General features: G+C 35.2%; 1 long non-coding RNA gene across 2 annotated transcripts in view; it reads right to left on the reverse strand.

The window, feature by feature from the left end:
• Positions 1–2,195: 2,195 nt before the first annotated feature.
• The window catches only part of LOC118148394 (uncharacterized), a 114,258-nt gene continuing 88,671 nt past the window's right edge, over positions 2,196–27,782 (reverse strand). For both annotated transcript variants that reach the window (XR_013528271.1, XR_004735204.3), the window contains 2 exons: positions 21,848–21,988; positions 2,196–2,861 (listed from right to left, as the gene is read on the reverse strand). This is a non-coding gene — a long non-coding RNA (uncharacterized LOC118148394). The remainder of the gene's footprint in view (positions 2,862–21,847; positions 21,989–27,782) is intronic.

Here is a 27,782-nt window from a genome sequence, read left to right on the forward strand (position 1 = left end):
AGAAATTTTTAAATAAATTTTTCTTTTTCTACGAAGAATGTTTTTGGTAGTTTGGTAGGAATAGCATTAAATCTGTAAATTGCTTTGGGTGTAATAGCCATTTTAATGACATTGAGTCTTCCTATTCATGAGTATGGGATATTTTTTTATTAGTGTCTTCTCTAATTTCTTTTAGCAGTGTTTTATAATTCTCACGTAGATATCTTTCACCTCTTTGGTTTGCTGTATTCCTAGGTATTTTATTCTTTTTGTGGCAATTTTTAATGGGATTGACTTTCTGATTTGGCTCTTGGCTTGGCCATTCTTGGTGTAGAGGAAAGCTAGTGATTTCTGAACTTTTATTTTGTATCCTGCAATTTTGCTGAAGGAGCTTCTTATCAATTGGAGGAGCTTTTGGAACTAGACTATTTGGTTTTCTAGATATAAAATTATGTCTTCTGCAAATAGATAGTTTGACTTTCTCTCTTCCTATTTGAATATCTTTTATTTCTTGCTCTTGTCTGATTGCTGTGGCTAAGACGTCCAATGCTATGTTGACAAGAAGTGATGAGAGAGGGCATCCTTCTCTTGTGCTGGTTTTCAAAGGAAATGCTTCCAGCTTTTTTCTGTTTAGTATAGTGTTAACTGTGGGTTTGTCAGAGACGGCTCTTACTATTTTGAAGTGTGTTCCTTCAAGAACTCTGCTAAATCAAATGGCCAGAGTGCTTTATGTTCTCAAAATCATCTCACTGGGTTCTCCAATAAGAATTCTGAATGAGGCTGAACTGGCTAGAATGACAGAAATAAAATTCAGAATTGGATACGAATATACATCCTTGAGATTCAGGAGGACAGGAAAACACAATTCATGGAAAATAAGAATCACAATAAAATAATACAAGAGGTGAAGGATAAAATAGTCAGTATAAAAAGGGACCTGACAGAGCTGAATAGCACAACTCAAGAATTTCATGATGCAATCATAAATTTTAGTAGTATTGAAGAAGAAAATTGAATAATAGCAATAATAGTAAAAGTAAAACCATATAATTTGTAGTTCCTATATAATAAAGTAAATTTTGCTGTGTTGTGTGCTGTTTCATATAAAATCTAACCCTCAGCTGTGCTTAAAATAAACTAACTTCTTATATATTTAATTAACTAACTCCCTGTAAAACTTACCTTATCTATTTTTCCCACATTCTCAGCAAAGTTCCCAGGCATCTCAAGACTCCTGTTTTTCTTGCTGACCAGCCGCAAGGTCACAGGGCAAGATAACACCCAAAGAATGTACAATGCATTTCTCAAAATGTATATTACAAGACACGTTGCAAATTAATTAACTGTTCTTTGTTCTGACTTATATAAACTTGTTACCTGCTATGTCATTCTGGATGTATAAAAGTACCCCATTTTCTTTCTCTGGGGCTCAGACTTGGGATGCTAATCCTCTTGAGCCAGTGGCCATCTTAATAAAATTCTCCTGTTTCACACATTGGTCTCTCCAGTCTCTTGGATGTTCTTTAACAATACAACAAACCAAGCTGAGGAATGACTCTGAGAACGTGAATATTGGTCCTCTTAAATAAGACCATCAGGCAAAAATAAAGAAAAAAATAATAAAAAGAAATAAATAGAACCTCCAAGAATTATGGGGTTATGTAAAGAGACCAAATCTATGAATCACTGGCATCCCTGGAAGGGAGGGGGAGAAAGAAAACAACTTGGAAAATTTATTTCAAGATATTCTTCATAAAATCTTCCCCAACCTTGCTAGAGAGGCCAATGGTCAAATTCAGGAAATGTGGAAATCTCCTGCAAGATTTTACATATCATCCCCAAGACACATAATCATCAAATTTTCCAAGGTCAAAATGAAAGAATATCAAAGGCAGCTAGAGAAAAAAGACAGGTCACCTACAAAAGAACTCCATCAGGCTAACAATATGCTTCTCAGCTGAAATCACAAGCCAGAAGAGATTGGGGGCTATACTCAACATTCTTAAGACAAAATCTTCAACCAAGAGTTTCATATCCAACTAAATTAAGCTTTTTAAGTGAAGGAGAAATAAGATCCTTTTCAGATAAGACAATGTTAAGGAAATTTATTACCACAAGACCTATCTTACATGAGATTTTGAAAGGAGCCCTAAATATAGAAAGGAAAGGTAATACAAGATATAATACTAGATAATACAAGATATAATACTAGATAATACAAGATAACACATTTAAACACACATACTATGTCACTGTAAAACAACCGCACAAACAAGTCAATATAATAATCAGTTAACAGCATGACAGGATCAAATCCACACATATCAATACTAATAATTTTTTAGCATTCAAAATTCAACAACAAATTATTTTTCGACATCTACTTTAATTAAATTTTTATATTAGTTAAAAAATCTTTGACGTTTAATTGATACTACATGGTATTATAAAGAAATGAGGCTGAGTTTGCATCCTAGCTCTTCCTAAGTGTTCTTGGATGATTATTTAACATTTCTGAGATTCCATTTCTTATCCCTGCAATTATGATAATACTAAAACTTACATATTTTGTCTTGGTCACATAAATTCAAACAGTACTGGTCAATAGTTTGATAAAAACACAATAAATATCAAAATTTTAACATTTGTATATTTTTATATGAAAACATACCAAAATCTGTACCATAATTATACCTTTCATAAATTATACTTTCAGAGTTTGAATTATATATTAGTCCTTTTTCACACTGCTATAAAGATACTACCTAAGACTGAGTAATTTATAAACAAAAGAGGTTTAATTGACTCACAGTTCTGCATGGCTGGGGAGGCCTCAGGAAACTTACAGTCGTGGAGGAAGGTGAAGGGCAAGCAAACATGTCCTACATGGTGGCAGGATAGAGAAAGTGGAGGGGAAACTGTCACTTTTAAACCATCAGGTCTCATGAGAAGTCCCTCAATATTAGGAGAACAGCATGGAGAGAACCACCTCCATGATCCAATCACTTCCCACCAGGTCCCTTCCTCAACAAATAGGGATTACAATTCAAGCTGATATTTGGGTATACAGTTCTGAACCATATCAAACTATTACAAACTCAAAATATTTTCATGGTAGTTTTATTTTGATAAATATAAGGAAACATTTAGGCACTTGTATTTTTAAATACCAGTATAATTTTATAATCTAGAAATAATAATCTATTGATATTAGTCACACATTCAATTGATTAGCAAATATTTATTAGTTTAATTTTGTACTGCGTGATAGATTTAGCCCTATGATTAGAAACACATCATTTGATCAGGTGCAACTTTCCCAACTTAGAAAATTATCTCATTGTCATTGTATTGTTCTCCTTTCTCAGCTCTCATGGTACAATTATTTTGCTGGTTCTTCATATTCACATAGATTAAATGTACAGAGGAGTCTATCATCTACCTATTTTAAAGTAAAGAAGCTGCATATAATACAATAGATTACTGAACAGGGTGCAGTGATAACCTAGAGGAGGCCAGGAAGAACTCTAAATAGCAATGTAAGTTCACTAGAGCAGTGGTTCTACACATGAGAAATGGCTAGTCTGTGGAAAATACTCATGAGTGCCGAAGGCAGCACTCAGGTTAATAAAATAAGAATCACTTGGGTGGAGGGAGGAGGCCTGCGCAATGATATATTTTTAAAATCTCCCAAAGTGATTCTTACATGTGGAATGAGAACAACTACTCTAGACAAATTCTTTAATGAGTACATATAAAACACATAGGAGACGTTTATTGTGGCATTATTTATAATTGCAACAAATTGAAAGTGAACTAATATCCACCAATTAAGTATATGGACAATTCTAGACAAAAATTGTACCCACCATCCCCTCAAAAATTCTGGAAACTCAAGTGCTTTGTTGCAACTGGAATGTGGTATGTATGCGGGGAATGGAAGAAGCTAAGGCTGAAAAGATTGGCAGAGACCTACATAAGAGCAATAGCTGACCTATTGCTCTTCTCTGTATTTCTGATACATTTGTCTTTCTGTAATAAATATTTTAAATAATTAATTCATAAAATATGCTAATGCACTGATATGTATGTGAGCTAAACACTTGAATGTATGTGAGCCAAAATGCATGTTTAAATTTTGCTATAGTGTTTTCAGTATTTCTGTCATTGATTTATTTTTTCTTTTTTTTTGAGACGGAGTTTTGCTCTTGTTACCCAGGCTGGAGTGCAATGGCGCGATCTCGGCTCGGCGCAACCTCCGCCTCCTGGGATCAGGCAATTCTCCTGCCTCAGCCTCCTGAGTAGCTGGGATTACAGGCACGCGCCACCATGCCCGGCTAATTTTTTGTATTTTTAGTAGAGACAGGGTTTCACCATGTTGACCAGGATGGTCTCGATCTCTTCACCTCTTGATCCACCCACCTTGGCCTCCCAAAGTGCTGGGATTACAAGCGTGAGCCACCGCGCCCGGCCTCCTGTTAGTTATTAAAGACTAAAGCATTAGAGATTGGATAACTCATGCCTCTTTCTCCGTTATGCCCTTCTACAAACATTGTTTTGTTTTTAAAATTTATATAGTAATTTAACATTTTGCTTTTATTTCTTAACATTTCTCAAAGTAGCACATGGACATGCAGATCAAATTCATTCTTTTCATTTTTCGTTTAAAATTTTTTCATTATCATAGGTAATTCTATATATTTGAAGAAATTATTTTTAATTTTTGTGGGTTCAAAGTAGATGTATATATTTATGGGGTACATGAGATGTTTTGATACAGGCATGTAATATGAAATAATGACATCATGGAGAATGGGGTTTCCTTTCCCTCAAGCATTTATCCTTTGTTCTACAAGCAATCAAACTACACTTTTTTAGCTATTTAAAAAGGTACAATTATTATTGAAAATAATCATCCTGTTTTGTTATCAAATAGTAGGTCTTGATTCTTTCTAACAATTTTTTTTGTTCTCATTAATTATCCCTATCTTCCCCAAAGCCTCCACAACACTTCCCAGCCTCCGGTAGTGATCCTTCTATACTCTATGTCCATGAGTTCAATTGTTTTGATTTTTAGATCCTATAATTAAGTGAGAACATGCAATATTTGTCTTTCTGTGCCTGACTTATATCACTTAACATTATGTCATCAAGTTCCACCCATGGTGTTGCAAATGATTGGATCGCATTCTTTTTTTTTTTTTTTGAGGTGGAGTTTTGCTCTTGTTACCCAGGCTAGAGTGCAATGGTGCGATCTCGGCTCACCGCAACCTCCCCCTCCTGGGTTCAGGCAATTCTCCTGCCTCAGCCTCCTGAGTACCTGGGATTACAGGCACACACCACCATGCCCAGCTAATTTTTTGCATTTTTAGTAGAGACGGGGTTTTACCATGTTGACCAGAATGGTCTCGATCTCTTGACCTCGTGATCCACCCGCTTTGGCCTCCCAAAGTGCTGGGATTACAGGCGTGAGCCACCGCGCCAAGCCTGGATCTCATTCTTTTTTATGGCTGAATAATACTCCATTGTGTTTGGTACCAAAATTTCTTTATCCATTCATCTGTTGATGGAGACTTAGGTTGATTCCAAACCTTGGGTATTGTGAAAAACGTTGCAATAAACATGGGAGTGCAGTTATCTTTTCAATATACTGACATCCTTCCTTTTGGGTATATATACAGAAGCGTAATTGCTGGACTATATAGTAGCTCAATTTTTTATTTATTTATTTATTTTTTTTTAAGAATCTCCAAACTGTTTTCCATAGTGGTTGTACTAATTTACATTCCAACCAAAAGTGTACAGGGGTTCCCTTTTCTCCACATCCTCACCAGCATTTATTATCTGACTTTTAGATGTAAACCATTTTAACTGGTGTGAAATAGCTCATTGCAGTTTGATTTGCATTTTCTGATGGTCAGTGATGGTGAACACCTTTTCATATGGCTGTTTGCCATTTTTATGCCTTCTTTTGAGATATATCAGTTCAAATTTTTTGCTCATTTTTAATTAGATTGTTTGATTTTTTTCCTATAGAGTTATTTGAGCTCCTTATATATTCTGGTTATTAATCAATGTCAGATGGGTAGTAAATTCATTCTTTTTCAATGCTATGTGTTTTTCATTGCTTGGACATGAGCTCCAAGCTCAGCAGGACTTACTTTCTGAGCAGCCTTCAGAGACCCTGCTGCACAAAGCAGAAACTAACCTAAACAGGATGTAGCAAATAAACTGGCAAAAAAACAGCTAAGAACAAGATAATGACGAATTGCCCTCATTGCTCATTGTATGTGAAGAGATACATTTGCATAAGGTGCTCCCACTAGTACCATGACAGTTTACGAATGATGCCATTGATACAGGGAAGGTTTTTGGGTTGGCTCAGGAAAGAATTCAGGGGTGAGCCAGTGGTGAAAAAAAAGTGGCTTTACTGAGGTAGGGGCTATGTTGCAATTCAATAACTGCCACTTAAGGAGCAGGGCTAAGCTATAGGCAATGTGCTGAGAGTAGCAGTTTATGGGAAGTTTGCAGTAATATTTATACCCACTTTTAATGATGTGCAAATTAAGGGGCAGATCATTCAGAAATAGACAAAAAATATAGGGTAACTTTCCAGTTGTTGCCATGGTAAAGGGAGGTAGTCTTCAGGGTGTTCCATGGCATTGGTAAACTGTCATGGTGCTGGTTGGAGTGCCTCACGGTGATGGACAATGAGGGCAACTAGTGGTTGCCTTTGGGGTGGTTTTCTGGTCTTAACTTTACTCATTCTGTTTTGAAGATGAGTCCTGCCAACCTACCTCACCATACCAATGACCTGGAAGTTAGCTTATATGGCTCTGGGAGTTCCCTGTCTCTTTTCCAGAAAGTTCATGAATAACTCACCCCTGAATCAGCATGTAACTAAGAGTGGATATAAACATAGCTAGCCAGCAACCCATGGTGCTACTCTGGGCCACTATGCCTATGGGATAGCCCTGCTGTCTATGGAGTAGCCATTTTGCTGTACATTGTTGCTCTAATAAACTTTTCCTTCACTGTTGGCTTTGTTTTGAATCCCTTCCTAAGCAAAGCCAATAACCTTCCTGGGCCGAGCCCTAAATTTGGGGGGTTAGCTGCATCAGGAGTACATTAGTTGTTTTGTTTATATGCTTATTTTTTCAGGAATACATTTTGTGTAGAATCACAATTCTAGGATATAGAAATTATAGGAAAGACATATCATTGGACATGTAGTCTTCAATTGTATTAAATATCATACATTCTCTTCTAACTAGATTGACAGTTCAGGAAACAATATACCAAGCTTGATGTTTCCTTTCATATGAAGAGACAATAATAGAAGTTGACTTCTTTCCACCTTTTCTCTTGTTCCTCCTCTGGGGAAATGGAAACGATTAGTTGGTAACTTTGGAATGAAGAACTGGGCATTCATAGCTCTCCCATCTTCCTCTTTTAATTCTCTTAGGACTTCTACTGAATGTGTTCTTTCCTGATTACTTTTGCCTGTGTGAGAGGCTAAGTAAAGGCCATGGAAGAGAAAGCCTGCAGTTTGCCTTCACTGTCTGTGGCTGATTGGTGAGTCTGCCTCATCCTGGAATTCAGTACTAGGAAGCACAATACAGTCATGCATTTAAGCTATGATCTCCAAATCAGACTACACTAATAAGCACAAGATTTTGATCTTCTTTGTCTGATGACTTTATGTATCCTACATAGTTTAAGAATTAGATGGGAAAACCAGTGTTATTTATTATTCCTGAAATTTCAACTTGGCTGTGCCTATTTATATTCCTCCCCATCTCCACACTTCACACCACTTCTGAGTTCCAAACATTCTTCCTTGGGTACAGAAGCAGATTTACCATGAAGTTAATGAAAATTAAGATACATACAGGCAGCACCTTCATCTGAAATGGCTCCCACCCAAATCCTTGTTTTCACACTTTAGAGATTTGTAAAATTTTCAGAAGTTATATGTTTACATATTCTTTTTCACAATGACAATGCTCAAATTTGTGTCAGCTTCAGAATTAATAAGATTTTTATTAATATCTTATCATTAATATATTTGCTGTTTTTCCAATACTGGTTTGAAGTGATATCTTGTGGTGGTGCTGTGGTGGTGGTTTTGCATCCTCTTATTTTCTAGGGTGATTAAACATTTTCTCAAATATTCATTGATAGTTTGGGTTTTCTCTTCTATGAATTTCTTGTTCATAACCTATGAACAATTTATTTTATTCTTTTAGATTTGTTGTCAGAGTTAGAGTTTATAAAATCTTTATGCTAGTTCTTTATTACTTTTAATTATTGCAATTATCTTTTACAATCTAAGGCTAACCTTTTATCTTTGTTTATGGAATCAAATTTATCAGTGCTTTTCTTTAGCATATTTAGTCTTACTTTAGAAATCCTTCCATAAATCAATATCATGATATTATCTTAAATTTACTTATTTTGAAAGTAAATTTTTATATTGAAGGATAACATGCACAAAGAAGTATGAAGCTTGATGGATTTTCACAAGGTGAACATCCATCTTTGACTACCATCCGGATCAAGAAATAGAATATTGTCATTACCCCAGAATGACATTGAAAGCTGTCCTTCTCACTATTGTTTGCAATGTTAACCACCATTCTGGTTTTTAGTCCAATAGATTAATGTTGTCAGTTTTTGAACTTTATATGACATTCAAAATACTAAGTATTTTTGGTAAGAGTACCTGAATAATTTTCTTTAACTTTAGTTTTGTAAGACTTATCTGTGTTTTTGTTTGTAGCATCAGTTTATTTATATAATCACTCTTTAGTGTTACATGTTTGAATACCCCACAATGTATGTCTTTTCTGCTTCTAATGTAGATATGGACTCTTTGCAGTTTCTGAATATTATGAGTAAGGATGCTGTGAAAATGCCTTAGAAAGTTTCTGATACACATATGAACACAATTTTCTTGATATATACTAAGAGTGGAATAGGTAGGTCATAGAGCATGCACTTGTTTAGTTTTAGTAGATACTGCCAAGGAGCTTTCCAAAATAATCATAGCAATTCATACTCCCATTAGCAGGACATAATACTTCCATAATGGAGCATCCCAATAGCAGGAATAAAAGTTTATCCTTACCAAAATTTTGTATTTTCTACCTTTTAACTTTTAGCTATTATGTTGGCTATTTACTGGTATGCTATTTGGGTTTTAATTGGCATTTCCGATGATATAGAACATGAATCACATTTTTATAAGTCTTTATCTTTTTTGTAACTTTCTCGATTATGCTTTTGGTCTGTTTTTGAAAACTGAATTGTCTCTCTTTTTCTTACTGATTTGTAGGAGTTCTTTATGTTTTCTGGATACAAGCCTTTTTTAGATAATATACTCTTTCACTTTCAATATCTTATTTCACTGTTGGACTTGATGCCTTGTTTCCCTTTTTGTACCTTTTGTTGCTTTTCTTTGCTGTCTATAAATGTATATATGTGTGTGTACACACACACACACACACACACACACGATATGGGCAAGAAGTCCTCATTTTGTTTTTGCACACCTACACCTGGAATCAGCTTTTATTTCAGTCTATCTTTTTAGGAATTTATGGGAAAAAAACTTGGAAGATAGATAATGCTTTCCTTTGGACAGAGAGAAAATTGGTTTTCTGACCAGGAAAATAATAAATTTAATTTCTCGGGAACAATTTGGTTACATTTATTGACAACCTTTTTATAAGATTGAGGGTTTTCTGAACTTGGGTTCTCTTCCTATAATGCATCCTACTGCATGTACCGGCTTCACATAAGGAGACACATTGTTTTGTAGGTAGTGAGGATCGGTAAGTGCTGTGAGTGATATTCTGTCTACCGTGATTATTTAGGTAATAAACTGTCCCTTTGACTCTGACCCAATAGCTTCATGTCTTCTGTCCATATTGCTATAACTTTATTTTTACTTTATATATTTTGAGACCACTGTATTTAGTATTTTCATGTTTTGGATGGAATAATTTCTGACTTGGTTGACTCTTTCATCATTTTAAAATGCCCTTATCTCTTATAATTCTTGTCATTTTATTGTCTATTTCTTCTAATATTAGTATCAGCATCTAGTTGAATTTTGTTTTTCTAATCAAATAAAATTATTTTTATTTATTTTAAATTAGGGTATTTATTTTGTTCATGCTGAACACAGTTATTAACACATTTCTATTTAAATTTGCCATCTTGCTGTTCGTCGTTTGTTTGAAATATTTTTTTCCCTGCTTGTTTTTCTTTTTGGCTGATTAAATTTTGAATGATGTCTTTATTTCACAAATACAAGCCAATAATTTTTATCTTTCAGTTGGTACATTTAGTACAGTTCTTCATCAATACATGTTTAATTCTGCCATCTTATTATTCACAGTTTTTCCACCTGCTTTATATTTTCTGTTTTATCCTTTTTTGCATATTTGGATTAATAAAACAATTAATATTCATCTTTTTTTAAATTTATTTTTTTGAGACATAGTCTCACTCTGTCATCTGGATTGCAATGCAGTGGCGCAATCTCAGCTTGCTACAACCTCTGACTCCTGGGTTCATTCTTCTGCCTCAGCCTCTTTAGTACCTGGGATTACAGGTGCTCCACCATGCCTGGCTAATTTTTGTATTTTCAGTAGAGATGGAATTTCAAACTCCGGGCCTCAAGTGATCTGCCTGCTTCGGCCTCCCAAAATTCTGGGATTACAACTGTGAGCCATGTTGGACGGCCTTAAATATTCATCTTCTTATCTGTCATATTGTTAAAATAATGTTTGAGTGTTTACATGAGAAATTACTATATGTGTTATTGGTTTATTAATGTTTCATTAAACTTATGCTTTTAATACTCCCTTGACAATGCAAGCACTTTAAAAACACTTTAGTTTTGTTTTTCACCTTCACCTTTTTGCTGTGGTCATCAGTTACTTTAATTATTCACAATGTTTAAATGCATACAAGTATTAATATTATTGTTACAATCAATATTCATTTAGATATATCTACATATATTCATTCACATATTTAATCTTTGTTTTTATTTCTATCTGAATTTCCAGACTTCCACATGAGATCATGTTTTTTATTGCTTTAAGTATTCATTAAATATTTTTGTTAGTATGAATCCATTAGTGATCAATTTTCCTCATTTTCATGTATCTGAAATGGTCTTAATGTTATCTTCATTTGTGAAGTACATTTTCTCTTGCAATCACATTCTAAGTTAGTGCCTTTTTAGCAGTTTCATGAAAATTCAGTTATATTATCATCTGATTTCATCATTTCTATTAGAAAAGCCAGCTGTCAGTTCTACTATTACTTGCAGGTAATGGATCTATGTTTTTCTTCCTGCCTGCTCATTAATATGTTTTTAAATCTTTAGTTTTCCTATAATGTGCCTAGGAGTTGTTTTCTTTCTACTTATTTTGCCTGTGATTCATTCTATTTTTTGAGTCTGTGTTTAATGTCTTTGAAGTTTTTGAAGATTGTTCTTTATTTTTCTTCAAATATTGCTTATGAACTCTTTTCTTTCCATTTTCTCCTGAGACTCTATTTTTAAAGGTGATGTTAAACATTTTAAACACATCCCATAACTCTCTTAAGCATGTTAGTGTAGTTTCCATCCTTTTCTCCTCCTCTCTTTCCAGGCTTGAGCCTGGATCTAATAAACTATCTTCTACCTCATTAGTCATTTTTTTCTTTTTTGGAGAGAAGGCAGGCTGTCTAATCTGCTATTAAACTCTTCTATTGCTTTCTTGGCTTTAATTGTTATATCTTTCAGATCTGAAATTTTCACTTACATTTCTTTTTTATATTCCCAGTCTTTGCTGACTTTCTATATTTTCTCCATTTAATTCAACATGTTAAATGCTGCTATTGTAAAAGATATATCTGATATTCCATTATCTGGATCTCTTTTGGATTTATTTCTATGATCAATTTTCTCTCATTTTCTACTTCATCCTTAGCCCCCTGTTGAATCTTTTATGACATAACTAAAAAACAAGAGTATTTAATAAAGCCCACCTCCAAGATATCCTGAGCTCATCTTTTTGTCTTAAATGTGGGACTGGCAACTGTGCTCAGCTTTTCAGCCATAGCTAAGACAAAGGCAAATATCCATGCTAAGGTCAATGATTGAGGTCATTCAGTGACTGCTTTTATTTTCTGAAAGGACTGTTTTATTTACAGCTTGTTTTCATTTCTTTAAGAAACCCATCTTAAATCTAGAGTTCATTGCTAGAATGCCTCCACATTGATGGGTCCTGAACTCCAACTTCTGTTTCTTCAACTTCTATGAGGTGCTTGAAAGGGCTGCTCAGATTCTTAGATACTTTTGCTGCCATTTGCATTGGGAAAATGCCTCTGCAAAAGGTAGAGAAAAGATACCATAAATACTGGTCTGTCACAAATCTGTATTTTCCGTCTCTTTAGGATCTTGATATTTCCAGACTTGGCTAACTTGGTGCTCTCTACTAGCTTCAAGTATGTAAATTAAACCCTGGTTTTTCTAATTTTTGATGGCAGATGATCAGATTAGAGCTTTCCATCTAGACTTTCCATTAAACAGGCACCAATTTATTGAATATTTCATTTTTTTCAGACTGGTGTAATGCTTCTGCTGATATATACCAAATTTCTCATTAAAGTGGGGGTTTGTATGTATTCTGTATTCAGTTTTACTGGTCTAATTATCTTTCCACAATGTTTGAAATATTCTGTCTTTTGTCTTGAAATATATTGGCTGCATTTTTGTTCTTGAAAATGTCTATGACTCTTTCTATGTCATTTAAACTTTAGGTAGGTCTTCTCAAATTTTGTGGAAAACACTGAGTTTTTGGGTTGTGTTGAATTAATAGAATAACTTTGAGAGAACTTAAGATGGAATATTTTTACCTATAATCATTGTAAAAAATTTATTATTTTCAGTCAGCAATTTAAACAATTATATTAATGAGCTTCATGCTTCTTTTTGGCTAGATATATTATTAAGCATCATTTTTTGATAAATGATATTTTAGTGAAGTTTGCTTTTTAGAATTTTATAGACTTCTAGAAAAAATGAGAAGATACAATTGAGTACAGCATACTCAATTTCTTATATTATTAACATATTATATTAGTGGTCTATTAGCATTAATAAGCCAATATTGATATGCTATTATTAACTAATGTCTATATCCTATTCAGATTTTCTCAGTTTTTACCTAACATTTTTTTTTCCTGTTCTAGGATCCCATCCAAGGTACCACACTACATTTAGTATCCAGATTTCTTTTGGCTCCTTTTGACTCTGACAGTTTCTCAGACTTTCTTTGTTTTACACCAACTTGATGGTTTTGAATATTGGACAGGAACTTTATTCAATGTCCTTAATTTGGGATGGTTGATGTTTTTCTCATGGTTAGGATAGGATTGCAGGATTTTAGAATGAATAGCATAGAAGTGAAGCATCCAGAGTATAGCATAATAGAAGTACACGTTATTTAGTTGACTTATCAATTATAATGCTTACCTTGATTGCCTGGCCAATGCAGTTTCTCCACAATTTTATTTTGCATACTCCACTCTTTGAAAGTAAGCTACTAAGCATAGTAAACACTCCATTATGTGATTGTATGTGTGTTTGTGTGTGTATCCCATTGTATGAATTCATTCATCAGTTGGATATTTGGCTTCTTTTTGTTTTTTGTTTGTGTGTGTGTGTGACAGGGTCTTGCTCTATTGCCCAGGGTGGGGTTCTGTGGCATAGTCATAGCCCACTGCAGCTTCAGACTCCTGGGATTAAACTATGCTCCTGCCTTAGCCTCCCCAGTAGCTAGAACTACAAGTGCATGCCACCAAGCCTAGCTAATTTTTAAGTTTTTTAAAAAAATTAGAGGCAGAGCTGGTGTCAAACTTCTGAGCTCAAGCAATTCTCTTGCATGGCTTCTCAAAGTGCTGAAATTACAAGTGTGAGCCACCACACTTGGCCTATTTTTATGTTATAAATAATGCTTCTATGTATATTGGTGTGTAAATTTGCTATTTCTCTTGGGTAAATGCTGAGTATAAATGCTGATTCATATAGTAAATGTGAGTTTAAAATTTCAAGGAGCCTACACTTTTTTGAAAGTTGATTGTATCATTTTACATTTCTATGAGAACTGTATAATTTTTCCAGCTCTACCATGTGTTTTCCAACATTTGTTATTACGTCTATTTGATTATAACAATCCCAATGGGTGTTATATCTCATTGTGGTTTTAATTTGCAATTATCTTATGATTAATGTTGTTGAATGTGTTTTTATATGATTATTGGACATTTGTATATCTTCTTAGGAGGAATGTCTACTAGATTCTTTGTACTTTTTTTTATTGGGTTATTTATCTTTTTGCTTATTGAACTGAAATAATTATTTACATTATACATATAAGTTTCTTACTGGAAATAAGGATTTGCAAGCATTCTTCTGCTTTTTAGATTGTCTTTTCATTTTCTTGTTATCTTTTGAAGCAATAAGTTTTTAATTTTGATGACATACCATTTATCTAATTTTTAATTTTTTCCTTTGTGCTTTTAGTGCCATATCTAGAAAGATTTTGCCTTACACAAGGACATAAAAATTTACTACTACTATATTTTTTTCTAAGGCTTTTATAGTCTTAGCTCATCCATTTAGATCTATCATTCATTTTCAGGTAATTTTTGTGTATCACATAAGGAAGGTGTCCAATTTTATTTTTTGCATGTAGATATTCTGTTATGTTACACTATTTTTTGAAAAACTTATTCTTTCTAATTTATTTGTCTTGTCACCCTTTTCAGAATTCAACTGACCATTAATCTAAGACTTTATTTCTGAACTTCCAGTTTTAAACCACTGATACCTATCTTTATGCCAGTACATCACACATTCTTTTTCTTTTTTGAGTTAAGGTCTCTGTCACACAGACTGCAGTGCAGTGGTGTGGTCATAGTTCATTGTAACCTCAAACTCCTGGGCTTCAGCAATGTTCTCACCTCAGCTTCCCAAGTAGCAAATCATGTGAACCACCATGCCTGGCTAATATTTTAATTTTTTGTAGAGATGAGGTCTCATTATGTTGTCCAGGCTGCTCTCAAACTCCTGAGCTCAAGAAGTTCTGTCTTGGTCTCCGAAAACTCTAGGATTACTAGCATAAGCCACTGTACCTGGTAATACAGTTTTGATTACTGTAGCTTTATCATAACTTTTGAAGTTGAGTAGTTTAAATCCTTCCATTTTTAGTATAATTTTAGCTTTTTAAAGATTGTTTTGTATATCTATACAAGTTTCAGGATCTACTTGACAATTTCTGCAACAAAGCCTGCTAGAATTTTGATAGAGAATGCATTTACTTTGTAGATCAATTTGAAGAATATTGCCATCTTTACACTTGTAGATCAATTTGAGGAATATTGCTATCTTTACACCATTAAGTTTCTTGATCCATGAATGTGAGTTTTCTTTGCATTATTTATCTTCTAACTTTTTTTTCAGCAATGCCTTGTACTTTTTAGAGCATGTGTTTTTCATACTCTGATTTAATTTGTGTTGAGTTTATTCTTTTTTTTTTAAATTTTTTATTGGATTTTAGGTTTTGGGGTACATGAGCAGAGCATGCAAGACAGTGGCGTAGGTACGCACATGGCAGTGTGCTTTGCTTTGCTTCTCCCCTTCACCCACATTTGGCATTTCTCCCCAGGCTATCCCTCCCCACCTCCCCCTCCCACTGGCCCTCCCCTTTTTCCCCCAATAGACCCCAGTGTTTAGTACTCCCCTTTCTGTGTCCATGTGTTCTCATTTTTCATCACCCACCTATGAGTGAGAATATGCGGTGTTTCATTTTCTGTTCTTGTGTCAGTTTGCTGAGGATGACGTTCTCCAGATTCATCCATGTCCCTACAAACGACACAAACTCATCATTTCTGATTGCTGCATAATATTCCATGGTGTATATGTGCCACATTTTTCCAATCCAGTCTATCATCAATGGGCATTTGGGTTGATTCCAGGTCTTTGCTATTGTAAACAGTGCTGCAATGAACATTCGTGTACATGTGTCCTTATAGTAGAAAGATTTATAGTCTTTTGGATATATACCCAGTAATGGGATTGCTGGGTCAAATGGAATTTCTATTTCTAAGGCCTTGAGGAATCGCCACACTGTCTTCCACAATGGTTGAACTAATTTACACTCCCACCAACAGTGTAAAAGTGTTCCTTTTTCTCCACATCCTCTCCAGCATCTGTTGTCACCAGATTTTTTAATGATCGCCATTCTAACTGGTGTGAGATGGTATCTCAATGTGGTTTTGATTTGCATCTCTCTGATGACCAGTGATGATGAGCATTTTTTCATATGATTGTTGGCCTCATATATGTCTTCTTTCATAAAGTAACTGTACATATCCTTTGCCCATTTTTGAATGGGCTTGTTTGTTTTTTTCCTGTAAATCTGTTTGAGTTCTTTGCAAATTCTGGAAATCAGCCCTTTGTCAGATGGGTAAACTGCAAAAATTTTTTCCCATTCGGATGGTTGCCGATCCACCCTAGTGACTGTTTCTTTTGCCGTGCAGAAGCTGTGGAGTTTAATTAGGTCCCATTTGTCTATTTTGGCTTTTGTTGCCAATGCTTTTGGTGTTTTGTTCATAAAGTCCTTGCCTACTCCTATGTCCTGGATAGTTTTGCCTAGATTTCCTTCTAGGGTTTTTATCGTGCCAGGTCTTATGTTTAAGTCTTTAATCCATCTGGAGTTAATTTTAGTGTAAGGTGTCAGGAAGGGGTCCAGTTTCTGCTTTCTGCACATGGCTAGCCAGTTTTCCCAACACCATTTGTTGAACAGGGAATCCTTTCCCCATTGCTTGTTTTTGTCAGGTTTATCAAAGATTGTATAGTTGTAGATATGTTGTGTTGCCTCCGATGCCTCTGTTTTGTTCCATTGGTCTTTATCTCTGTTTTGGTACCAGTACCATGCTGTTTTGATTACGGTAGCCTTGTAGTATAGTTTGAAATCCGGTAGTGTGATGCCCCCCGCTGTGTTCTTTTTGCTTAGAATTGACTTGGCTATGCGGGCTCTCTTTTGGTTCCATATGAAGTTCATGGTGTTTTTTTCCAGTTCTGTGAAGAAAGTCAATGGTAGCTTGATGGGGATAGCATTGATTCTGTAAATTACTTTGGGCAGTATAGTCATTTTCACAATATTAATTCTTCCTAACCATGAACATGGAATGTTTCTCCATCTGTTTGTGTCCCCTCTGATTCTGTTGAGCAGTGGTTTGTAGTTCTCCTTGAAGAGGTCCCTTACGTTCCTTGTGAGTTGCATTCCAAGGTATTTTATTCTTTTTGTAGCAGTTGTGAATGGCAGTTCGTTCTTGATTTGGCTTTCTTTAAGTCTGTTATTGGTGTAGATGAATGCTTGTGATTTTTGCACATTGATTTTATATCCTGAGACTTTGATGAAGTTGCTTATCAGTTTCAGGAGTTTTTGGGCTGAGGCGATGGGGTCCTCTAGGTATACTATCATGTCGTCTGCAAATAGAGACAATTTGGCTTCCACCTTTCCTATTTGAATACCCTTTATTTCTTTTTCTTGCCTGATTGCTCTGGCTAGAACTTCCAGTACTATGTTGAATAGGAGTGGTGAAAGAGGGCATCCTTGTCTAGTGCCAGATTTCAAAGGGAATGCTTCCAGTTTTTGCCCATTCAGTATGATATTGGCTGTTGGTTTGTCATAAATAGCTTTTATTACTTTGAGATACATTCCATCGATACCGAGTATATTGAGGGTTTTTAGCATAAAGGGCTATTGAATTTTGTCAAATGCCTTCTCTGCGTCAATTGAGATAATCATGTGGTTTTTGTTTTTGGTTCTGTTTATGTGGTGAATTATGTTGATAGACTTGCGTATGTTGAACCAGCCTTGCATCCCCGGGATGAATCCTACTTGATCATGATGAATAAGTGTTTTGATTTGCTGTTGCAATCGGCTTGCCAATATTTTATTGAAGATTTTTGCATCTATGTTCATCATGGATATTGGCCTGAAGTTTTCTTTTCTTGTTGGGTCTCTGCCGGGTTTTGGTATCAGAATGATGTTGGTCTCATAAAATGATTTGGGAAGGATTCCCTCTTTTTGGATTGTTTGAAATAGTTTTAGAAGGAATGGTACCAGCTCCTCTTTGTGTGTCTGGTTGAATTCTGCTGTGAACCCGTCTGGACCTGGGCTTTTTTGAGTGGTAGGCTCTTAATTGCTGACTGGACTTCTGACCTTGTTATTGGTCTATTCATAGTTTCAGCTTCCTCCTGGTTTAGGCTTGGGAGGACACAGGAGTCCAGGAATTTATCCATTTCTTCCAGGTTTACTAGTTTATGTACATAGAGTTGTTTGTAATATTCTCTGATGATGGTTTGAATTTCTGTAGAATCTGTGGTGATTTCCCCTTTATCATTTTTGATTGCATCTATTTGGTTGTTCTCTCTTTTCTTTTTAATCAATCTGACTAGTGGTCTGCCTATTTTGTTGATCTTTTCAAATAACCAGCTCTTGGATTTATTGATTTTTTGGAGGGTTTTTCGTGTCTCAATCTCCTTCAGTTCAGCTCTGATCTTAGTTATTTCTTGTCTTCTGCTGGGTTTTGAGTTTTTTTGATCTTGCTCCTCTAGCTCTTTCAATTTTGATGATAGGGTGTCAATTTTGGATCTCTCCATTCTCCTCATATGGGCACTTATTGCTATATACTTTCCTCTAGAGACTGCTTTAAATGTGTCCCAGAGGTTCTGGCATGTTGTGTCTTCATTCTCATTGGTTTCGAAGAACTTCTTTATTTCTGTCTTCATTTCATTGTTTACCCAGTCAACATTCAAGAGCCAGTTGTTCAGTTTCCATGAAGCTGTGCGGTTCTGGGTTGGTTTCTTTATTCTGAGTTCTAACTTAATTGCACTATGGTCTGAGAGGCTGTTTGTTATGATTTCAGTTGTTTTGCATTTGTTGAGCAGTGCTTTACTTCCAATTATGTGGTCAATTTTAGAGTAGGTGTGATGTGGTGCTGAGAAGAATGTATATTCTGTGGATTTGGGGTGGAGAGTTCTGTAAATGTCTATCAGGTTTGCTTGCTCCAGGTCTGAGTTCAAGCCCTGGATATCCTTGTTGATTTTCTGTCTGGTTGATCTGTCTAATATTGACAGTGGAGTGTTGAAGTCTCCCACTATTATTGTGTGGGAGTCTAAGTCTCTTTGTAAGTCATTAAGAACTTGCCTTATGTATCTGGGTGCTCCTGTATTGGGTCCATATATGTTTAGGATCGTTAGCTCTTCTTGTTGTATCGATCCTTTTACCATTATGTAATGGCCTTCTTTGTCTCCTTTGATCTTTGTTGCTTTAAAGTCTATTTTATCAGAGATGAGAATTGCAACTCCTGCTTGTTTTTGCTCTCCATTTGCTTGGTAAATCTTCCTCCATCCCTTTATTTTGAACCTTTGTGTATCCTTGCATGTGAGATGGGTTTCCTGGATACAGCACACTGAAGGGTTTTGGATTTTTATCCAATTTGCCAGTCTGTGTCTTTTGATTGGTGCATTTAGTCCATTTACATTTAGGGTTAATATTGTTATGTGTGAATTTGATACTGCCATTTTGATGCTAAGTGGCTGTTTTGCCTGTTAGTTGTTGTAGATTCTTCATTATGTTGATTCTCTTTAGCATTTGGTGTGATTTTGGAATGGCTGGTACTGGTTGTTCCTTTCCATGTGTAGTGCCTCTTTTAGGAGCTCTTGTAAAGCAGGCCTGGTGGTGACAAAATCTCTGAGTACTTGCTTGTTCGCAAAGGATTTTATTTTTCCTTCACTTCTGAATCTCAGTTTGGCTGGATATGAAATTCTGGGTTGAAAGTTCTTTTCTTTAAGAATGTTGAATATTGGCTCCCACTCTCTTCTGGCTTGTAGTGTTTCTGCTGAGAGATCTGCTGTGAGTCTGATGGGCTTCCCTTTGTGGGTGACCCGACCTTTCTCTCTGGCTTCCCTTAGTATTTTCTCCTTTATTTCAACCTTGTTGAATCTGATGATTATGTGCCTTGGGGTTGCTCTTCTTGTGGAATATCTTTGTGGTGTTCTCTGTATTTCCTGAATTTGAGTGTTGGCCTGTCTTGCTAGGTGGGGGAAATTTTCCTGGATGATGTCCTGAAGAGTATTTTCCAGCTTGGATTCATTCTCTTCGTCCCCTTCTGGTACACCTATCAAACGTAGGTTAGGTCTTTTCACATAGTCCCACATTTCTTGGAGACTTTGTTCATTCCTTTTTGCGCTTTTTTCTCTAATCTTGGTTTCTCATTTTATTTCATTGAGCTGGTCTTCGACTTCAGATATTCTTTCTTCTGCTTGGTCATTTTGGCTATTGAAACTTGTGCATGCTTCGCAAAGTTCTTGTATTGCATTTTTCAGCTCCTTTAATTCATTCATATTCCTCTCTAAGTTATCCATTCTTGTTATCATTTCCTCATATCTTTTTTCAAGTTCCTTAGTTTCTTTGCATTGATTTAATACATGTTCTTTTAGCTCACTAAAGTTTCTCATTATCCACCTTCTGAAGTCTAATTCCGTCATTTCGTCACAGTCATTCTCCATCCAGCTTTGTTCCCTTGCTGGTGAGGAGTTTTGGTCCTTTCTAGGAGGTGAGGTGTTCTGGTTTTGGGTGTTTTCCTCCTTTTTTCGCTGGTTTCTTCCCATCTTTGTGGATTTATCCACTTGTCGTCTGCGTAGTTACTGGCTTTTCGGTTGGGTCTCTGAGTGGACACCCAGATTGTTGATGATGAAGTATTTCTGTTACTTGGTTTTCCTTCTACCAGTCTAGCCCCTTCACTGTACGACTGCTGAGGTCCACTCCAGGCCCTGCTTGTCTGGGGTGCACCTCTAGCAGCTGTGGCACAGTGAGGAATGCTACCAGTTTCTTTTTCTTCTATCTTTGTCCCAGGATGATGCCTGCCAAATGTCAGTCTTATGGATATAGAGGGGTTAGGGAGCTGCTTGAGAAGACAGTCTGTATTTTATAGGAGCTCAATTGCTGAGCTGTGATCTCTGTTGTTCATTCAGGGCTGTTAGGCTGCTATGTTTGATTCTGCTGCAACAGAGCTCATTAAAAAAACCCTTTTTTTTCTCAAATGCTCTGTGTTGGGGTGTTCGGGCTTTATTTTTGGATGTTGGTTGAGGTGGCCTGCCCAGCTAGGCGGCAGACTAACCACTGTTTGCCTGCCGAGGCTCCACCCTGCTGTTGGGAGGCTTGCCCTGTTGGGGCCGGCTCTGCTGTTCTGCTGTGGTCTCTGCCATGCCCTGAGGCGGAGTCTCTGTTGTAGCGGCTTGCCTCGGCAACAGCAGGCTGCGTCAGCAGTGGGCATGTATCTCAGTAGCGACGGGTTGCCTCGGCAACGTCTGGCTGTGTCAGCAGTGGGCGTGTATCTCAGTTGGGGCGGGTTGCCTCGGTAATGGTGGATGCCCCTCCCCCACAGAGCATCTGGGACCGACTGCACAGGGATCGTTTGAAATCGCGGTTTTGTTCGTCCCACTGGGCTAGCCCAAACGCTCTGTTCCTGCAATCCCCTGGGCTGGCCCACTCTCCAAGTCTCGTTCAGTCTCAAGTCCAGCCCTCTCAAGTCTCAGGTTGCCGGTTCAACAGGGCACCCAGACAAGCGCACCCTGTGGGAAGCGATAGGTAGGGCCAGCCGCCGCCACCCTGGCTGCCGGCTTCGCCAGGCAGCAGTACTGCCAGGCGTCCCACGTCTCCTTTATACTTGGGAATTTCCCCATTCTGTGGGCAACAAAGATCAGTCTGGAAATGCAGCTCCGACTTACCTCTCCGCGGATTCAAGGAGAGCTCCAATCCTGGGTTGTTCTCACAGCGCCATCTTGAGTCCTCCTCCGAATTTATTCTTAAGTGTTTGTTGATGTCAATGTAAACAGAATTAACACTTGGTTTTATTTTCAATTATCCATCTATAATGTAAGAAATACAATTGATTTTGTACATTAATGTTGTATCCTGCATCTTTGACACCTTTGTTTATTGGTTCTTAAACAATTTTAGTGGGTCTTTAGAATATCTTATATCCAAGATTATGGCATCTGTAAATAGATTGCTTTTTTTAACTTCAATCTGCAAAGGCATTATTACTCTCATTATGAAGTAGAGAAAAAATAAGAATTGCAAAACTCATATGAATACTAGTAAGTAGCAAAATGCAATTTGGAGTCATGTATTTGACACCAGAGTCAAAGACCAGAGTCTTTCTTCTTTATGGATCTCTAGCATAATGCCAAGATAAATTACTGTAATATTTTAAATCCACAAAGTAATTTTGTCCTTAAAAAAGAATAAATTGATTCTCTACTGTATGCTCCTGTTTCAGTCATTCATAATTTGGTTAAATATGAAACATCTTTATGATATTAAGAGTGGGGAGTACACATCAGTTATTACCATTTTTCATACCAGTTAGAATTTGATTCATGCAGTTACCACTGGATTATTTAGTTCAGATACTCTTCTATCCCACTGGTATGAACATTTCTTTCTCACCCCCTCCTCAACCCTCCTTTGTTTTTCCTCCTCCTTCTCCTCTTCATCTTGTTTTCAATGTTGCCATTTTAGTGAATTGAGATCTGCCTTTGAAAATAAAATATAGTAAAGCATACAACAAGTGGGAGGTTTCTCCACATTTTGAAGTGAATTTGTAAATGAAAATATGTAACCACCAGCTATTGTTTAAAAGTCATAAAAGCCTCATACTCATTAGTATCATTATTAAAAACAAACAAAATAGAAAATAGCCAGTGTTAGGTGCAATGTAGAGATATTAGAGTTATTACACTCTGTTGGTAGGAATGTCAAGTTGTGCAACCACTAAGGAAAATGGTAAGGCACTTCCTCACAAATTTAAAAACAGAATTACTATATTATGAATCAATTTTACCTCTCTGTATATACCTGAAAGAGATGACAGCATCATCTCAAAGAGATATTAGTACACTTAATATACCTGAAAGAGATGACAGCATCCATCTCAAAGAGATATTAGTACACTTACATACATAGCAACATCATTCACAATAGTCAGAAGGTGTGAGCAACTCAGGTGTCCATCAAAGGATAACTGGATAAACAGAATATGGTATGTATCTTAATTAAATATTATCTAGCCTTAAAAAGGAAGGACATTTCAACACATGCTGCAACATGGATGAATCTTGAGGACATACGTTAAGTGAAACAATGCAGTCACAATGGATAAATACTGTATGATCCATTTATGTCAGGTACCTAACATAACAAAATTAATAGAGACAGAAAGTAGAAAGGTAATTACCAGAACCTGAGGGAATAAGGGAATTGGGGAGTTGTTGATTAAAAGGTAAAAATGTCAGTTTTACAAAACAAAAAGAGTTCTAGATATTATATGTATAGCAATGTACTATTACATTATATATTATAGTAGTATTATGTACAGTTGAGTACTCAACTGTACTCAACTGTACATAATACTACTGAACTGTAAACTTAAATATACCTAAGACTATAACTTTTATGTTACATGTATTTTACCACAGTTTGACCTTTAAAAAAAGAAAAAATACAGGTCTAACAGAAAATGTGAAGCAAATATTAACAATAATCAAAGTTACAAAGAAGTTATAAAAGCTGTTGTCTTTACAGATATGATAATATGTAATACTTTGTAGATAAGAGGAGGCATTAACAGACCCTTACTAGTCTTACATAATGGCATTCATATTTTTCATAAAATCCTTTCTTCTTCCAGAAATAAGAAGTAGTCACATTTAAAGAATTTTACTGTCTTTAGCTTACCACTTTTAAATATTTCATAGCATTTGTTTTCAATTTTTGTAACTTCATCCTTGATTTTTATTGTGGTAATTTTATATAGATGCTTTTCTGCCAGTCACCACCAACAATTATTAATTTATGTCACAGTTTGTAATAGACTTCTTTTTAGTGTTAAGACAAATAGCTTATTAGCACTATAATTAACTATAAGAATCATTTGCATGCAAAAGTTATAATTTATAAATGTCTCTTGATCATCAGTAATCAGATAATCAATCCTGAAAATATGTGCATAAAATTTTCACTGCTCACATAATTCCAGATGAACAAAACTCTAATTTAAGGTTATTTAATGATGATATTTGGGTTAGAAATAATCAGTCTGCATACATCTGCTACATATTAGCACTATATATACCCATAATCAGTAAAAACTTCAGAATGTCGTACAACATTCTATGAAAGAAAACAATATATGCTTAACTTGAAATGAATTGTACTTTTTTAGAGATAAAGCATTAAGTTTGTAGATTTTAGATTAGGCATAGTCCTTCCAATTATTATATTTTGTTACCATTATTATCATTTATCCAACATGCAAAATGATTATTGCTTGTGAAATACTACAACAACAATCTTGTGGGGAGAAATATTGACATGAAAATGTGACAGAAGTTTGAAATAGTTGATATACCTACCTCAGCTCATATAACTTGTAATAGATTAGACTGGTTTTGAACTAATTGTTAATGCCTATTGTTAGTGCATTAAACAGGGAAGAAATTTGGCTATTAAAATTATGGCATTATTTTATCTGATTCCAAAGAAAGGTTCTGCCAGTCACCACTAAAGATCATTTATTTATGTCACAGTTTTTAATAGACTGATTTTTCATAGACTAGTTTGCAGGTGGACCTATATAATGAATAATAAGATAAAATTTGAAGCTATAAAAGATTTATTTAAAATTTTCTCTTTCAACTACATTTAATTAAACAGCACTTTCCAGATAAATATGTCTTAAACTATATAAAGAACTTGAAAGAAGTAGTATTTAATCTTTTTAGTCTTGAAGCATATGAACACTATATTAGATGCTCAATAAATACCTGCTGAAATAACAAACCATGCATGGGCATAGAGTCTTGAATGATAGCCCCGAGTTTCAGACCTTGTTATTAAAGGAGAGTTAATTAAGTTAACCATCACAAAGTACTGTTCTCAGTGACTGTCCATATCTTGGCCACTATTTTTTTATTCAGTGACTAAATGTCAAATGCAACAACATATTCTTTTATGAAATTTTAGCATCTTTAGTATCTGGTAGTGAGCAAAATTCATATTATTCCCAAATACTGATAGAGTAAAAATATATTAATGAAAAATAAGACTTTTCCTTGTATTAATTAACAAAGTGTATTTGACATTATAGACCACTAAAAAAAATACTAAGTAAACATCAAAAAATCTAGAGCATGTCTTTAGGCAATAGGCAGGCTGAGAAACAGTGGGTGAAGCATCAGCATTACTCTTCAATGACAGAGTCATCTAAGAATAAATAGAGACCAAACTAGAAGTACACCATTTTTTTTTTTTTACTTTGTTTGTAGAGTGGCCTTATTAGTCTTTTACAATTTTACAAGGAAACCCAAATCAATACATTTGATATCTTCATGAACACAGGAATCAATATGCCATAATTACAAAGATTTGAAAGAATTTGCCTTCTGAAACTTGGAGTACATTATGAACAAAATGAATTTTCTTTGGCCAGATGTCATTTCTTTAATGGCTCCTGCCTGTACACTGAGGAGTGAAGAGTGGAGGGAAACATACAGGAAGTCTATTTCAGGGAGTTTATGGATGATTTCAACTCATCCATGACGCTTGGTGAATTTATAGAACTCAAAAAGGAAGTATACAATCTTTCTTGTAACTTCAGAATTTAAAATTTCAAGGCTCTCTTTTCATTATGGACTGTAAATCTGTATTCAAATTATCTTATCCAAATGAAGGACCGAATACATATATTTTTGCATGTATACGTTAACTTTAAATTGACCAGTGATCACTATATAATATAGAACAGATATTTCTGGTACAAAAATAGAAGCAGACTTCCTAAACATCATGTTTTGTTCAAAACTCAATGCTGATAGAACCCTGTGTCCTTGCTTGAAATGTGCCATTCAATTTTGTCATTTATCAGATCTCCATTTTTTTTCAGCCTCCAAGGAATACTTCAGGGCTGCTGACCAGAATATGATACCCAGACAAAACCTGAAGAACACAAAAGTGTTCTGCTAGATATTTAACAGTGCTTTAATCATAGTTTCTGTAAATATTTGGAAATGTTTAAAAAATATTATTTATATTAAATAAAATGTGATAAATTAGAACAAATACCAATGAATGTATTTAGAGACACTCACATCAATTAACATCATGGTATATTGTTAATGCTGGATAAAATGTGTTGAACAATGAAGAAAAATAATATTTGCTTGTAGGAAAATCACAGTGTTGGTTACATTCAAATATTGAGAAATCATAAGTAATAATAATAATGAAAATGTAGAATACAAAGGGAACACCAAAACAATTTTTTTCACACTTAAAAAATAAAATACTTTCTTCTCTCAAGTGCCAATGAGATGGCTATAAATGGTATTATAAATGTTGATATGAATGTGAATACATCCATTCTCTTTTTTATGAAGGAAGTGGGAGGAAGGAAAGGGATCAACATAAATATACTGTTTGAATAATGTTAAAACATATTAAATTTTTTTCTAATTAAAAATGTCAAGCTGTTAATATATGTTAGAGTCTTAATCCAATAAAAATTATAAGGGAAAAGCCGATGACATGATATTGATATTACCCCACTGATGTTTATCTAACTCACATGACCACTTGACTGCAGCCTAAGCATTCACATAAACTTTGCAGCTTAGCAATTGATATTGATCATGGACAGACCAATTTAGCTACAGTGACTGAAACTGACTGCTAAAATAGCTGAAATGCTTGTAGTAGTCATGAACCTGGTCAATTTGGCCTCTATGTAGACATGAAAAAGATGAGCTCATCAGTCTTTTCAGAGTAATATGAATCCAACCAAATCTTGATACGTTAAAATAAAAATGAATACTGAGAAATACTACATAAGTCTAATTTCAGTAATCAGTTGTCACCTTATCACCTGTATCACTTTCTTTTTATTATGACTTCTAGTACACAGTGATATTACAATGATCAATCTAGTTTCTCATAAAGATGCTAATACCAACTGAAATTTCAGACGCTTTATGTTGGGAATATTAATGCAAGAACATCTTGATGTATATGTGTACCTTTGAAATATGCATGGTTGAGAACTAGTGATTTTTTTTTAGGGATTACAAGAAAGATGAAAATCTCTTCTAAAAGACAATGTGTAGTTGTGGAAATTCCCAAAGTCAAATCTTTCCTGGGGTTGAGGCTTATTTATTTATTTTGCCTTTCCTATTCCAGAATGCCTTTCAGCTGGGATAAAATTCTTCAGAAAGAAGAAAAGGGAACAAGCTTACTTCTGGGAAGATGTAGACAGAATGTCAATTAAGTCAGAGGAATCTAAGGCTGAAGATCTCATGTTGGTTTCAAGATGCCATCTTATCAACATGGTTGGAAGTACTAAAGTCATCATTCCTGTGAAATTTTAATGACATTCTGAAACCTGAGTAACTTCCCATTTATTTTGCCCTTTAGTTTCACAAAAGTGTTTAACTGTAAAAAACCTTTGGAAACACTAAAGTGGTGCTGGAGTTAGCTGGGAATCACATACAGCTTTACAGCCTTAAATAGGGGAGAAGCAGCTTTAATACATAGATAAATACCCAAACTCTACAGTTTGAGGGGATGGGACAGAATAATAATGCTATCTCTAATCAAAGACACTCAATA

The sequence above is a fragment of the Callithrix jacchus genome, chromosome 16 (assembly GCF_049354715.1).
Source record: "Callithrix jacchus isolate 240 chromosome 16, calJac240_pri, whole genome shotgun sequence".
NCBI classification, from domain to species: Eukaryota; Metazoa; Chordata; class Mammalia; order Primates; family Cebidae; genus Callithrix; species Callithrix jacchus.